Source organism: Rattus norvegicus, chromosome 6 (genome assembly GCF_036323735.1).
Source record: "Rattus norvegicus strain BN/NHsdMcwi chromosome 6, GRCr8, whole genome shotgun sequence".
Taxonomy (NCBI): Eukaryota; Metazoa; Chordata; class Mammalia; order Rodentia; family Muridae; genus Rattus; species Rattus norvegicus.
This window is the reverse complement of record NC_086024.1, coordinates 4207165-4222872: the sequence shown is the minus strand read 5'-3', so window position 1 is coordinate 4222872 and position 15708 is coordinate 4207165.

The following is a 15708-nucleotide window of genomic DNA, read 5'->3' as shown; positions in this document are numbered from 1 at the left end:
CTTTAAAAGTACACATAGTACAAGAGCAGGCTACTGGGAACTAACTGAATTCACAAAGAAACAGTGATTTCGTTCGTTAAAACGTTGCTCTATCTTGAATAACAAGCTTATTACATGCGAATCCTATTGGGAACCTACTGAATTCACCATGATACTTTGATTCCGTTCCAGAAAATGTTGCTCTATATTGAAAAGCAAACTCATACAAGCATGTCCCATTGGGAAATCACTGAATTCGCCTAGAAATTTTGATTCCATTCCTGAAAATTATTCTATTTCCCGACCACTCCACTTATTACTACTGCGGCCTACTGGGAACTAACAGAATTCACCATGTTACTCAGATTCGGCTGACCAAATTTTGATAAATCTTTAAAAGTACAAATAGTACAAGAGCAGGCTACTGGGAACTAACTGAATTCACAAAGAAACAGTGTTTCAGTTCGTTAAAACTTTGCTCTATCTTGAATAACAAGCTTATTACATGCGAATCCTACTGGGAACCTACTAATTCACCATGATACTTAGATTCCGTTCCTTAAAATGTTGCTCTATTTTGAAAAGCAAACTCATACAAGCATGTCCCATTGGGAACTCACTGAATTCGCCTAGAAATTTTGATTCCATTCGTGAAAATTTTTCTATATCCCGAACAGTCCACTTATTACTACTGCGGCCTACTGGGAACTAACCGAATTCAGAATGTTACTCAGATTCGGCTCATCAAATTTTGATAAATCTTTAAAAGTACACATAGTACAAGAGCAGGCTACTGGGAACTAACTGAATTCACAAAGAAACAGTGTTCGTTCGTTAAAACGTTGCACTATCTTGAATAACAAGCTTATTACATGCGATTCCTATTGGGAACCTATGGAATTCACCATGATACTTAGATTCCGTTCCACAAAATGTTGCTCTATTTTGAAAAGCAAACTCATACAAGCATGTCCCATTGGGAACTCACTGAATTCGCCTAGAAATTTTGATTCCATTCGTGAAAATTTTTCTATATCCCGAACACTCCACTTATTACGACTGCGGCCTACTGGGAACTAACCGAATTCCCCATGTTACTCAGATGCGCCTCATCAAATTTTGATAAATCTTTAAAAGTACACATAGTACAAGAGCAGGCTACTGGGAACTAACCGAATTCACAAAGAAACAGTGTTTCAGTTCGTTAAAACGTTGCTCTATCTTGAATAACAAGCTTATTACATGCGAATCCTATTGGGAACCTACTGAATTCACAATGATACTTAGATTCCGTTCCAGAAAATGTTGCTCTATATTGAAATGCAAACTCATACAAGCATGTCCCATTGGGAAATCACTGAATTCGCCTAGAAATTTTGATTCCATTCCTGAAAATTTTTCTATTTCCCGACCACTCCACTTATTACTACTGCGGCCTACTGGGAACTAACCGAATTCACCATGTTACTCAGATTCGGCTCACCAAATTTTGATAAATCTTTAAAAGTACATATAGTACAATAGCAGGCTACTGGGAACTAACTGAATTCACAAAGAAACAGTGTTTCAGTTCGTTAAAACGTTGCTCTATCTTGAATAACAAGCTTATTACATGCGAATCCTATTGGGAACCTACTGCATTCACCATGATACTTAGATTCCGTTCCTTAAAATGTTGCTGTATTTTGAAAAGCAAACTCATACAAGCATGTCCCACTGGGAACTCACTGAATTCGCCTCTAAATTTTGATTCCATTCCTGAAAATTTTTCTATCCCGAACAGTCCACTTATTCTTACTGCGGCCTACTGGGAACTCACCGAATTCACCATGTTACTCAGATTCGGCTGACCTAATTTTGATAAATTTTTAAAAGTACACATATTACAAGAGCAGGCTACTGGGAACTAACTGAGTTCACAAAGGAACAGTGTTTTAGTTCGTTAAAACGAGGCTCTATCTTGAATAACAAGCTTATTACATGCGAATCCTATTTGGAACCTACTGAATTCACCATGATACTTAGATTCCGTTCATTAAAATGTTGCTCTATTTTGACAAGCAAACTCATACAAGCATGTCCCATTTGGAACTCACTGAATTCGTCCAGAAATTTTGATTGCATTCACGAAAATTTTTCTATATCCCGAACAGTCCACTTATTACTACTGCGGCCTACTGGGAACTAACCGAATTCAGAATGTTACTCAGATTCGGCTCATCAAATTTTGATAAATCTTTAAAAGTACACATAGTACAAGAGCAGGCTACTGGGAACTAACTGAATTCACAAAGAAACAGTGTTTCAGTTCGTTAAAACGTTGCTCTATCTTGAATAACAAGCTTATTACATGCGAATCCTATTGGGAAACTACTGAATTCACCATGATACTTAGATTCCGTTCCAGAAAATGTTGCTCTATTTTGAAAAGCAAACTCATACAAGCATGTCCCATTGGGAACTCACTGAATTCGCCTAGAAATTTTGATTGCATTTGTGAAAATTTTTCTATATCCCGAACAGTCCACTTATTACTACTGCGGCCTATTCGGACCTAACCGAATTCACCATGTTACTCAGATTCGGCTCACCAAATTTTGATAAATCTTTAAAAGTACACATAGTACAAGAGCAGGCTACTGGGAACTAACTGAATTCACAAAGAAACAGTGTTTCACTTCGTTTAAACGCTGCTCTATCTTGAATAACATGCTTATTACATGTGAATCCTATTGGGAACCTACTAATTCACCATGATACTTAGATTCCGTTCGTTAAAATGTTGCTCTATTTTGAAAAGCAAACTCATACAAGCATGTCCCTTTGGGAACTCACTGAATTCGCCTAGAAATTTTGATTCCATTCGTGAAAATTTTTCTATATCCCGAACACTCCAGTTATTACTACTGCGGCCTATTGGGAACTAAGCGAATTCACCATGTTACTCAGATTCGGCTCACCAAATTTTGATAAATCTTTAAAAGTGCACATAGTACAAGAGCAGGCTACTTGGAACTAACTGAATTCAAAAAGAAACAGTGTTTCAGTTCGTTAAAACGTTGCTCTATCTTGAATAACAAGCTTATTACATGCGAATCCTATTGGGAACCTATGGAATTCACCATGATACTTAGATTCCGTTCCACAAAATGTTGCTCTATTTTCAAAAGCAAACTCATACAAGCATGTCCCATTGGGAAATCACTGAATTCGCCTAGAAATTTTGATTCCATTCGTGAAAATTTTTCTATATCCCGAACACTCCACTTATTACGACTGCGGCCTACTGGGAACTAACCGAAATCACCATGTTACTCAGATGCGCCTCATCAAATTTGATAAATCTTTAAAAGTACACATAGTACAAGAGCAGGCTACTGGGAACTAACCGAATTCACAAAGAAACAGTGTTTCAGTTCGTTAAAACGTTGCTCTATCTTGAATAACAAGCTTATTACATGCGAATCCTATTGGGAACCTACTGAATTCACAATGATACTTAGATTCCGTTCCAGAAAATGTTGCTCTATATTGAAATGCAAACTCATACAAGCATGTCCCATTGGGAAATCACTGAATTCGCCTAGAAATTTTGATTCCATTCCTGAAAATTTTTCTATTTCCCGACCACTCCACTCATTACTACTGCGGCCTACTGGGAACTAACCGAATTCACCATGTTACTCAGATTCGGCTCACCAAATTTTGATAAATCTTTAAAAGTACAAATAGTACAAGAGCAGGCTACTGGGAACTAACTGAATTCACAAAGAAACAGTGTTTCAGTTCGTTAAAACGTTGCTCTATCTTGAATAACAAGCTTATTACATGCGAATCCTATTGGGAACCTACTGAATTCACCATGATACTTAGATTCCGTTCCTTAAAATGTTGCTGTATTTTGAAATGCAAACTCATAAAAGCATGTCCCATTGGGAACTCACTGAATTCGCCTAGAAATTTTGATTACATTCGTGAAAATTTTTCTATATCCCGAACAGTCCACTTATTACTACTGCAGCCTATTGGGAACTAACCGAATTCACCATGTTACTCAGATTCGGCTGAACAAATTTTGATAATTCTTTAAAAGTACACATAGTACAAGAGCAGGCTACTGGGAACTAACTGAATTCACAAAGAAACAGTGTTTCAGTTCGTTAAAACTTTGCTCTATCTTGAATAACAAGCTTATTACATGCGAATCCTATTGGGAACCTACTAATTCACCATGATACTTAGATTCCCTTCCACAAAATGTTGCTCTATTTTGAAAAGCAAACTCATACAAGCATGTCCCATTGGGAACTCACTGAATTCGCCTAGAAATTTTGATTCCATTCGTGAAAATTTTTCTATATCCCGAACAGTCCACTTATTACTACTGCGGCCTACTGGGAACTAACCGAATTCAGAATGTTACTCAGATTCGGCTCATCAAATTTTGATAAATCTTTAAAAGTACACATAGTACAAGAGCAGGCTACTGGGAACTAACTGAATTCACAAAGAAACAGTGTTCGTTCGTTAAAACGTTGCTCTATCTTGAATAACAAGCTTATTACATGCGAATCCTATTGGGAAACTACTGAATTCACCATGATACTTAGATTCCGTTCCTTAAAATGTTGCTCTATTTTGAAAAGCAAACTCATACAAGCATGTCCCATTGGGAACTCATTGAATTCGCCTAGAAATTTTGATTCCATTCGTGAAAATTTTTCTATATCCCGAACACTCCACTTATTACGACTGCGGCCTACTGGGAACTAACCGAATTCCCCATGTTACTCAGATGCGCCTCATCAAATTTTGATAAATCTTTAAAAGTACACATAGTACAAGAGCAGGCTACTGGGAACTAACCGAATTCACAAAGAAACAGTGTTTCAGTTCGTTAAAACGTTGCTCTATCTTGAATAACAAGCTTATTACATGCGAATCCTATTGGGAACCTACTGAATTCACAATGATACTTAGATTCCGTTCCAGAAAATGTTGCTCTATATTGAAATGCAAACTCATACAAGCATGTCCCATTGGGAAATCACTGAATTCGCCTAGAAATTTTGATTCCATTCCTGAAAATTTTTCTATTTCCCGACCACTCCACTTATTACTACTGCGGCCTACTGGGAACTAACCGAATTCACCATGTTACTCAGATTCGGCTCACCAAATTTTGATAAATCTTTAAAAGTACATATAGTACAATAGCAGGCTACTGGGAACTAACTGAATTCACAAAGAAACAGTGTTTCAGTTCGTTAAAACGTTGCTCTATCTTGAATAACAAGCTTATTACATGCGAATCCTATTGGGAACCTACTGCATTCACCATGATACTTAGATTCCGTTCCTTAAAATGTTGCTGTATTTTGAAAAGCAAACTCATACAAGCATGTCCCACTGGGAACTCACTGAATTCGCCTCTAAATTTTGATTCCATTCCTGAAAATTTTTCTATCCCGAACAGTCCACTTATTCTTACTGCGGCCTACTGGGAACTCACCGAATTCACCATGTTACTCAGATTCGGCTGACCTAATTTTGATAAATTTTTAAAAGTACACATATTACAAGAGCAGGCTACTGGGAACTAACTGAGTTCACAAAGGAACAGTGTTTTAGTTCGTTAAAACGAGGCTCTATCTTGAATAACAAGCTTATTACATGCGAATCCTTTTGGGAACCTACTGAATTCACCATGATACTTAGATTCTGTTCCTTAAAATGTTGCTGTATTTTGAAAAGCAAACTCATACAAGCATGTCCCACTGGGAACTCACTGAATTCGCCTAGAAATTTTGATTCCATTCGTGAAAATTTTTCTATATCCCGAACAGTTCACTTATTACTACTGTGGCCTATTGGGAACACACCGAATTCACCATGTTACTCAGATTCGGCTCACCAAATTTTGATAAATCTTTAAAAGTACGCATAGTACAAGAGCAGGCTACTAGGAACTAACTGAATTCACAAAGAAACAGTGTTTCAGTTCGTTAAAACGTTGCTTTATCTTGATAACAAGCTTATTACATGCGAATCCTATTGGGAACCTACTGAATTCACCATGATACTTAGATTCCGTTCCACAAATGTTGCTCTATTTGGAAATACAAACTCATACATGCATGACCCATTGGGAACTCACTGAATTCGCCTAGAAATTTTGATTCCATTCGTGAAAATTTTTCTATATCCCGAACAGTCCACTTATTACTACTGCGGCCTACTGGGAACTAACCGAATTCACCATGTTACTCAGATTCGGCTCACCAAATTTTGATAAATCTTTAAAAGTACACATAGTACAAGAGCAGGCTACTGGGAACTAACTGAATTCACAGAGAAACAGTGTTTCAGTTCATTAAAACGTTGCTGTATCTTGAATAACAAGCTTATTACATGCGAATCCTATTGGGAACCTACTGAATTCACCATGATACTTAGATTCCGTTCCTTATAATATTGCTCTATATTGAAAAGCAAACTCATACAAGCATGTCCCATTGGGAAATCACTGAATTCGCCTAGTAATTTTGATTCCATTCGTGAAAATTTTTCTATATCCAGAACAGTCCACTTATTACTACTGCGGCCTACTGGGAACTAACCGAATTCATCATGTTACTCAGATTCGGCTCACCAAATTTTGATAAATATTTAAAAGTACACATAGCACAAGAGCAGGCTACTGGGAACTAACTGAATTCACAAAGAAGCAGTGTTTCAGTTCGTTAAAACGTTGCTCTATCTTGAATAACAAGATTATTACATGTGAATCTCATTGAGAACCTACTGAATAAACCATGATAATTAGATTCCTTTCCTTAAAATGTTGCTCTATTTTGAAAAGCACACTCATACAAGCATGTCCCATTGGGAACTCACTGAATTCGCCTAGAAATTTTGATTCCATTCGTGAAAATTTTTCTATATCCCGAACAGTCCACTTATTACTACTGCGGCCTACTGGAACTAACCGAATACACCATGTTACTCAGTTTTGGCTCAGCAAATTTTTATAAATCTTTAAAAGTACACATAATACAAGAGCAGGCTACTGGGAACTAACTGAATTCACAGAGAAACAGTGTTTCAGTTTGTTAAAACGTTGCTCTATCTTGAATAACAAGCTTATTACATGCAAATCCTATTGGGAACCTACTGAATTCACCATGATACTTAGATTCCGTTCCACAAAATGTTGCTCTATATTGAAAAGCAAACTCATACAAGCATGTCCCACTGGGAACTCACTGAATTCGCATAGAAATTTTGATTCCATTCCTGAAAATTTTTCTATCCGGAACAGTCCACTTATTCCTACTGCGGCCTACTGGGAACTCACCAAATTCACCATGTTACTCAGATTCGGCTGACCAAATTTTGATAAATCTTTAAAAGTGCCCATAGTACAAGAGCAGGCTACTGGGAACTAACTGAATTCACAAAAAACAGTGTTTCAGTTCTTTAAAACGTTGCTCTATCTTGAATAACAAGCTTATTACATGCGAATCCTATTGGGAACCTACTTAATTCACCATGATACTTAGATTCCGTTCCACAAAATGTTGCTCTATTTTGAAAAGCAAACTCATACAAGCATGTCCCATAGGGAACTCACTGAATTCGCCTAGAAATTTTGATTCCATTCCTGAAAATTTTTCTATCCGGAACAGTCCACTTATTCCTTTTGCGGCCTATTGGGAACTCACCGAATTCACCATGTTACTCAGATTCGGCTCACCAAATTTTGATAAATCTTTAAAAGTACAAATAGTACAAGAGCAGGCTACTGGGAACTAACTGAATTCACAAAGAAGCAGTGTTTCCGTTCGTTAAAACGTTGCTCTATCTTGAATAACAAGCTTATTACATGTGAATCCTATTGGGAACCTACTGAATAAACCATGATAATGAGATTCCGTTCCTTAATATGTTGCTCTATTTTGAAAAGCAAACTCATACAAGCATGTCCCATTCGGAACTCACTGAATTCGCCTAGAAATTTTGATTCCATTTGTGAAAATTTTTCTATATCCCGAACAGTCCACTTATTACTACTGCGGCCTACTGGGAACTAACCGAATTCACAATGTTACTCAGTTTCGGCTCAACAAATTTTTATAAATCTTTAAAAATACACATAGTACAAGAGCAGGCTACTGGGAACTAACGGAATTCACAAAGAAACAGTGTTTCAGTTCGTTAAAGCGTTGCTCTATCTTGAATAACAAGCTTATTACATGCGAATCCTATTGGGAACCTACTGAATTCACCATGATACTAAGATTCCGTTTGTTAAAATGTCGCTCTATTTTGAAAAGCACTCATACAAGCATGTCCCATTGGGAACTCACTGAATTCGCCTAGAAATTTTGATTGCATTCGTGAAAATTTTTCTATATCCCGAACAGTCCACTTATTACTACTGCGGCCTACTGGGAACTAACCGAATTCACCATGTTACTCAGATTCGGCTCACCAAATTTTGATAAGTCTTTAAAAGTACACATAGTACAAGAGCAGGCTACTGGGAACTAACTGAATTCACAAAGAAACAGTGTTTCAGTTCGTTAAAACGTTGCTCTATCTTGAATAACAAGCTTAGTACATGCGAATCCTATTGGGAACCTACTGAATTCACCATGATACTTAGATTCCGTTCCTTAAAATGTTGCTGTATTTTGAAAAGCAAACTCATACAAGCATGTCCCACTGGGAACTCACTGAATTCGCCTATAAATTTTGATTCCATTCCTGAAAATTTTTCTATCCGGATCAGTCCACTTATTCTTACTGCGGCCTACTGGGAACTCACCGAATTCACCATGTTACTCAGATTCGGCTGACCTAATATTGATAAATCTTTAAAAGTACACATATTACAAGAGCAGGCTACTGGGAACTAACTGAGTTCACAAAGGAACAGTGTTTCAGTTCGTTAAAACGTTGCTCTATCTTGAATAACAAGCTTATTACATGCGAATCCTATTTGGAACCTACTGAATTCTCCATGAACTTAGATTCCGTTCCTTAAAATGTTGCTCTATATTGAAAAGCAAACTCATACAAGCATGTCCCATTGGGAAATCACTGAATTCGCCTAGAAATTTTGATTCCATTCGTGAAAATTTTTCTATATCCCGAACAGTCCACTGATTACTACTGCGGTCTATTGGGAACTAAGCGAATTCACCATGTTACTCAGATTCGGCTCACCAAATTTTGATAAATCTTTAAAAGTACACATAGTACAAGAGCAGGCTACTGGGAACTACCTGAATTCACATAGAAGTAGTGTGTCAGTTCGTTAAAACGTTGCTCTATCTTGAATAACAAGCTTATTACATGCGAATCCTATTGGGAACCTACTGAATTCACCATGATACTTAGATTCCGTTCCTTAAAATGTTGCTCTATTTTGAAAAGCAAACTCATACAAGCATGTCCCATTGGGAACTCACTGAATTCGCCTAGAAATTTTGATTCCATTCGTGAAAATTTTTCTATATCCCGAACTGTCCACTTATTTCTACTGCGGCCCATTGGGAAGTCACCGAATTCACCATGTTACTCAGATTCGGCTCACCAAATTTTGATAATTCTTTAAAAGTACGCATAGTACAAGAGCAGGCTACTGGGAACTAACTGAATTCACAAAGAAGCAGTGTTTCCGTTCGTTAAAACGTTGCTCTATCTTGAATAGCAAGCTTATTACATGTGAATCCTATTGGGAACCTACTGAATAAACCATGATAATGAGATTCCGTTCCTTAATATGTTGCTCTATTTTGAAAAGCAAACTCATACAAGCATGTCCAATTCGGAACTCACTGAATTCGCCTAGAAATTTTGATTCCATTTGTGAAAATTTTTCTATATCCCGAACAGTCCACTTATTACTACTGCGGCCTACTGGGAACTAACCGAATTCACAATGTTACTCAGTTTCGGCTCAACAAATTTTTATAAATCTTTAAAAATACACATAGTACAAGAGCAGGCTACTGGGAACTAACGGAATTCACAAAGAAACAGTGTTTCAGTTCGTTAAAGCGTTGCTCTATCTTGAATAACAACCTTATTACATGCGAATCCTATTGGGAACCTACTGAATTCACCATGATACTAAGATTCCGTTTGTTAAAATGTCGCTCTATTTTGTAAAGCACTCATACAAGCATGTCCCATTGGGAACTCACTGAATTCGCCTAGAAATTTTGATTGCATTTGTGAAAATTTTTCTATATCCCGAACAGTCCACTTATTACTACTGCGGCCTACTGGGAACTAACCGAATTCACCATGTTACTCAGATTCGGCTCACCAAATTTTGATAAGTCTTTAAAAGTACACATAGTACAAGAGCAGGTTACTGGGAACTAACTGAATTCACAAAGAAACAGTGTTTCAGTTCGTTAAAACGTTGCTCTATCTTGAATAACAAGCTTAGTACATGCGAATCCTATTGGGAACCTACTGAATTCACCATGATACTTAGATTCCGTTCCTTAAAATGTTGCTGTATTTTGAAAAGCAAACTCATACAAGCATGTCCCACTGGGAACTCACTGAATTCGCCTATAAATTTTGATTCCATTCCTGAAAATTTTTCTATCCGGATCAGTCCACTTATTCTTACTGCGGCCTACTGGGAACTCACCGAATTCACCATGTTACTCAGATTCGGCTGACCTAATTTTGATAAATCTTTAAATGTACACATATTACAAGAGCAGGCTACTGGGAACTAACTGAGTTCACAAAGGAACAGTGTTTTAGTTCGTTAAAACGTTGCTCTATCTTGAATAACAAGCTTATTACATGCGAATCCTATTTGGAACCTACTGAATTCACCATGAACTTAGATTCCGTTCCTTAAAATGTTGCTCTATATTGAAAAGCAAACTCATACAATCATGTCCCATTGGGAAATCACTGAATTCGCCTAGAAATTTTGATTCCATTCGTGAAAATTTTTCTATATCCCGAACAGTCCACTGATTACTACTGCGGCCTATTGGGAACTAATCGAATTTACCATGTTACTCAGATTCGGCTCACCAAATTTTGATAAATCTTTAAAAGTACACATAGTACAAGAGCAGGCTACTGGGAAGTAACTGAATTCACAAAGAAGTAGTGTTTCAGTTCGTTAAAACGTTGCTCTATCTTGAATAACAAGCTTATTACATGCGAATCCTATTGGGAACCTACTGAATTCACCATGATACTTAGATCTGTTCCTTAAAATGTTGCTCTATTTTGAAATGCAAACTCATACAAGCATGTCCCATTGGGAACTCACTAAATTCGCCTAGAAATTTTGATTCCATTCGTGAAAATTTTTCTATATCCCGAACAGTCCACTTATTTCTACTGCGGCCCATTGGGAACTCACCGAATTCACCATGTTACTCAGATTCGGCTCACCAAATTTTGATAATTCTTTAAAAGTACGCATAGTACAAGAGCAGGCTACTGGGAACTAACTGAATTCACAAAGAAGCAGTGTTTCCGTTCGTTAAAACGTTGCTCTATCTTGAATAACAAGCTTATTACATGTGAATCCTATTGGGAACCTACTGAATAAACCATGATAATGAGATTCCGTTCCTTAATATGTTGCTCTATTTTGAAAAGCAAACTCATACAAGTATGTCCCATTCTGAACTCACTGAATTCGCCTAGAAATTTTGATTCCATTTGTGAAAATTTTTCTATATCCCGAACAGTCCACTTATTACTACTGCGGCCTACTGGGAACTAACCGAATTCACAATGTTACTCAGTTTCGGCTCAACAAATTTTTATAAATCTTTAAAAATACACATAGTACAAGAGCAGGCTACTGGGAACTAACGGAATTCACAAAGAAACAGTGTTTCAGTTCGTTAAAACGTTGCTCTATCTTGAATAACAAGCTTATTACATGCGAATCCTATTGGGAACCTACTGAATTCACCATGATACTTAGATTCCGTTTGTTAAAATGTCGCTCTATTTTGAAAAGCACTCATACAAGCATGTCCCATTGGGAACTCACTGAATTCGCCTAGAAATTTTGATTCCATTCGTGAAAATTTTTCTATATCACGAACAGTCCACTTATTACTACTGCGGCCTAATGGGAACTAACCGAATTCACCATGTTACTCAGATTTGGCTCATCAAATTTTGATAAGTCTTTAAAAGTACACATATACAAGAGCAGGCTACTGGGAACTAACTGAATTCACAAAGAAACAGTGTTTCAGTTCGTTAAAACGTTGCTCTATCTTGAATAACAAGCTTAGTACATGCGAATCCTATTGGGAACCTACTGAATTCACCATGATACTTAGATTCCGTTCCTTAAAATGTTGCTCTATTTTGAAAAGCAAACTCATACAAGCATGTCCCACTGGGAACTCACTGAATTCCCCTATAAATTTTGATTCCATTCCTGAAAATTTTTCTATCCGGATCAGTCCACTTATTCTTACTGCGGCCTACTGGGAACTCACCGAATTCACCATGTTATCAGATTCGGCTGACCTAATTTTGATAAATCTTTAAAAGTACACATATTACAAGAGCAGGCTACTGGGAACTAACTGAGTTCACAAAGGAACAGTGTTTTAGTTCGTTAAAACGTTGCTCTATCTTGAATAACAAGCTTATTACATGCGAATCCTATTGGGAACCTACTGAATTCACCATGAACTTAGATTCCGTTCCTTAAAATGTTGCTCTATATTGAAAAGCAAACTCATACAATCATGTCCCATTGGGAAATCACTGAATTCGCCTAGAAATTTTGATTCCATTCGTGAAAATTTTTCTATATCACGAACAGTCCACTGATTACTACTGCGGCCTATTGGGAACTAAGCGAATTCACCATGTTACTCAGATTCGGCTCACCAAATTTTGATAAATCTTTAAAAGTACACATAGTACAAGAGCAGGCTACTGGGAACTAACTGAATTCACAAAGAAACAGTGTTTCAGTTCGTTAAAACGTTGCTCTATCTTGAATAACAAGCTTATTACATGCGAATCCTATTGGGAACCTACTGAATTCACCATGATACTTAGATTCCGTTCCTTAAAATGTTGCTGTATTTTGAAATGCAAACTCATACAAGCATGTCCCATTGGGAACTCACTGAATTCGCCTAGAAATTTTGATTACATTCGTGAAAATTTTTCTATATCCCGAACAGTCCACTTATTACTACTGCAGCCTATTGGGAACTAACCGAATTCACCATGTTACTCAGATTCGGCTCACCAAATTTTGATAAATCTTTAAAAGTACACATAGTACAAGAGCAGGCTACTGGGAACTAACTGAATTCACAAAGAAACAGTTTTTCAGTTCGTTTAAACTTTGCTCTATCTTGAATAACAAATTTATTACATGCGAATCCTATTGGGAACCTACTAATTCACCATGATACTTAGATTCCGTTCGTTAAAATGTTGCTCTATTTTGAAAAGCAAACTCATACAAGCATGTCCCATTGGGAACTCACTGAATTCGCCTAGAAATTTTGATTCCATTCGTGAAAATTTTTCTATATCCCGAACTCCCCACTTATTACGACTGCGGCCTACTTGGAACTAACCGAATTCACCATGTTACTCAGATGCGGCTCACCAAATTTTGATAAATCTTTAAAAGTACATATAGTACAAGAGCAGGCTACGGGGAACTAACTGAATTCACAAAGAAACAGTGTTTCAGTTCGTTAAAACGTTGCTCTATCTTGAATAACAAGCTTATTACATGCGAATCCTATTGGGAACCTACTGCATTCACCATGATACTTAGATTCCGTTCCTTAAAATGTTGCTGTATTTTGAAAAGCAAACTCATACAAGCATGTCCCACTGGGAACTCACTGAATTCGCCTATAAATTTTGATTCCATTCCTGAAAATTTTTCTATCCGGAACAGTCCACTTATTCTTACTGCGGCCTACTGGGAACTCACCGAATTCACCATGTTACTCAGATTCGGCTGACCTAATTTTGATAAATCTTTAAAAGTACACATATTACAAGAGCAGGCTACTGGGAACTAACTGAGTTCACAAAGGAACAGTGTTTTAGTTCGTTAAAACGTTGCTCTATCTTGAATAACAAGCTTATTACATGCGAATCCTATTTGGAACCTACTGAATTCACCATGATACTTAGATTCCGTTCCTTAAAATGTTGCTCTATTTTGACAAGCAAACTCATACAAGCATGTCCCATTTGGAACTCACGGATTCGTCCAGAAATTTTGATTGCATTCGTGAAAATTTTTCTATATCCCGAACAGTCCACTTATTACTACTGCGGCCTACTGGGAACTAACCGAATTCACCATGTTACTCAGATTCGGCTCATCAAATTTTGATAAATCTTTAAAAGTACACATAGTACAAGAGCAGGCTACTGGGAACTAACTGAATTCACAAAGAAACAGTGATTTCGTTCGTTAAAACGTTGCTCTATCTTGAATAACAAGCTTATTACATGCGAATCCTATTGGGAACCTACTGAATTCACCATGATACTTAGATTCCGTTCCAGAAAATGTTGCTCTATATTGAAAAGCAAACTCATACAAGCATGTCCCATTGGGAAATCACTGAATTCGCCTAGAAATTTTGATTCCATTCCTGAAAATTATTCTATTTCCCGACCACTCCACTTATTACTACTGCGGCCTACTGGGAACTAACAGAATTCACCATGTTACTCAGATTCGGCTGACCAAATTTTGATAAATCTTTAAAAGTACAAATAGTACAAGAGCAGGCTACTGGGAACTAACTGAATTCACAAAGAAACAGTGTTTCAGTTCGTTAAAACTTTGCTCTATCTTGAATAACAAGCTTATTACATGCGAATCCTATTGGGAACCTACTAATTCACCATGATACTTAGATTCCGTTCCTTAAAATGTTGCTCTATTTTGAAAAGCAAACTCATACAAGCATGTCCCATTGGGAACTCACTGAATTCGCCTAGAAATTTTGATTCCATTCGTGAAAATTTTTCTATATCCCGAACAGTCCACTTATTACTACTGCGGCCTACTGGGAACTAACCGAATTCAGAATGTTACTCAGATTCGGCTCATCAAATTTTGATAAATCTTTAAAAGTACACATAGTACAAGAGCAGGCTACTGGGAACTAACTGAATTCACAAAGAAACAGTGTTCGTTCGTTAAAACGTTGCACTATCTTGAATAACAAGCTTATTACATGCGAATCCTATTGGGAACCTATGGAATTCACCATGATACTTAGATTCCGTTCCACAAAATGTTGCTCTATTTTGAAAAGCAAACTCATACAAGCATGTCCCATTGGGAACTCACTGAATTCGCCTAGAAATTTTGATTCCATTCGTGAAAATTTTTCTATATCCCGAACACTCCACTTATTACGACTGCGGCCTACTGGGAACTAACCGAATTCACCATGTTACTCAGATGCGCCTCATCAAATTTTGATAAATCTTTAAAAGTACACATAGTACAAGAGCAGGCTACTGGGAACTAACCGAATTCACAAAGAAACAGTGTTTCAGTGCGTTAAAACGTTGCTCTATCTTGAATAACAAGCTTATTACATGCGAATCCTATTGGGAACCTACTGAATTCACAATGATACTTAGATTCCGTTCCAGAAAATGTTGCTCTATATTGAAATGCAAACTCATACAAGCATG